Raw genomic sequence first — 2,350 nt, forward strand, 5'->3', positions numbered from 1 at the left:
TAATATTTTGAAAAAAGATCAATATTGAAGATTTTATTTCATTTGAGCATCATCACGTCTGAACCACCCTATAAGATCATATCATCATCTAAAGCCCGGAAGACGACATCTAATGTTTGAACACCAGACTTTTGAGCATCATCTCGTCTAGACCTTAAAATACAAAAAATAAATTTTTATGCGTCAATTTTTTTAACATCACTATATGAAGGTTTAAAAATCAAATTTGACTTGTGAGATTGTATGATTTGGAGCTTCTAATATTATAACTAACTTGTAAACATCATTTTGTATGGAGCTTGACAAATTTTTATGCTGGTGAATCATGAATGAACGGGTGGTATTTTATTCGGTGAATTGTGGTTAGATTATGAATTTTACCTCGTGTTTGAACGTGAGAATCGAGAGAAAGAGTTGAATTGCTTGAGAACAAAAGGAAATCTCCTGTAGTACTAAGAGAGAGCGTGTCTTTACAAGATACAGGTGCATGAGTATTTATAGAATACATGCTTGGGGTAAAATAGTAATTTGGGCCTAAAGGACATGCTCCCCGCGTGGTTAGGGGTATAGTGGTAATATCGCCTGTAAACGGGCGATTCCTCTGTAAACGGACAATTCCTCTGCTCTGGTGCTTCCCGGGTAAAGCAGTCATTCTTATCATTGACTATCTTATATGGTAGAGCATTCCTCTGACTTCAGCGATTCCTCTGACTGTGCTCGTTCCTCTGGCTAAGCTCATTCCTCTGACTGAGTCCATTCCTCTGACTGAGTCCATTCCACTGACTGAGTTCATTCCTCTGGTTGAGTCCATTCCTCTGATGTAGATGGTTCCTCTGACCCGAACGATTCCTCTATTCAGGTTGATTCCTCTGCTCTGCATATATTACTCCTCATCATATGCATTATAAGCTTCAAATATTATAATTGGGTTCCAAGAATCATCTCGTTTGGAGTTTGAAAGAACAAATTTAACTTGTGAGTATCATCATTTAATTGAGTTCCGAGAATCATCTCGCTTGAAGCAATTCAAATTGTATTAGTCTCAATCATTCTGCCAATTAAATATAGATTTTTAATTTGGAGAGCAAGAGTTTCTTCTTGTATAAGTTTTATTTTAGTGAAACCTTATACTCCCTCCGTCCACGAAATGAGTACCCATTTGTGGACGGCACAGGTTTTAAGAAATGTATGGAGTGTAGTGTGAATAGTTTAAGGGTCCCACTTTTTGAGTGTATTAATTAAAGAGATGTGTGGGGTACACTTGCCAAAAAGGGAAATGGGTACTCATTTAGTGGACGGACGAAAAAGGAAATATGGGTACTCATTTCGTGGACGGAGGGAGTATAAAAAAAAAAATCAATGTGAAATGAGGTGATTTATATGAATTCTTCACTCGATTGAGATTATTTTAACTTTAATACATAATTAAAGATTTCTAATGTATTTTAATATCATATCCTCTATTGTTCTTTATCTAAATCATTCATTTATGCATTACTAATTTCATAATTATTTATTATTATTATTATTATTATTATTGTTGTTGTTGTTGTTGTTGTTGTTGTTGTTGTTGTTGTTGTTGACGAAACTGAAACAAATAAAGTTTTAGATATGAAAATATATATTTTTCTTCCCTATACAAATAAAATGTACGGATATATTTTATAAAACAATAAAAATAAATTTTAATTATTTTGATAGACATAAAATAAGATTTTGTTTTAAAGTGATCATGTTATAGAATTTGAGCCTTATTATTCAAACATGTAAATCAATGACCGAACCCCGTTTATAATTTACATACACGTGCATGTCTCAATTCAAACTCAATTTAAAATTGATTTTATTGAAAATTAAGAAGATAAATATTATATATATATATATATATATATATATAAATTCATACAGTATAATATATTGCAACATATACATATAATATATACACTTTTGAGAAATATAAAATTAATAACAAATATACATCTAATCACTAAGTACATTCAATTAAAATCATTTATTGTATATAAATTATAATTTTTTTCTTGTCAGACATGTAAATCTAATTTATATCGAGATTCAATAAATAATAAAATTTATTAATTTAGATTATATGTAAGTTATTATTATTATTATTATTATTATTATTATTATTATTATTATTATTATTATTATTATTATTATTATTATTATTATTATTATTATTATTATTATTATTATTATTATTATTTATACATTTATTATTAATTATAGATTTATTAAGATTAATGAATCTTTAAATAAAATATAATAGTTATTAATTAATAAATGATGAAGATTATATATGGTAAATTTTGAAATGGTGAGATTCTAGATA

Source organism: Salvia miltiorrhiza, chromosome 4, assembly GCF_028751815.1.
Source record: "Salvia miltiorrhiza cultivar Shanhuang (shh) chromosome 4, IMPLAD_Smil_shh, whole genome shotgun sequence".
In the NCBI taxonomy this organism is placed as follows: Eukaryota; Viridiplantae; Streptophyta; class Magnoliopsida; order Lamiales; family Lamiaceae; genus Salvia; species Salvia miltiorrhiza.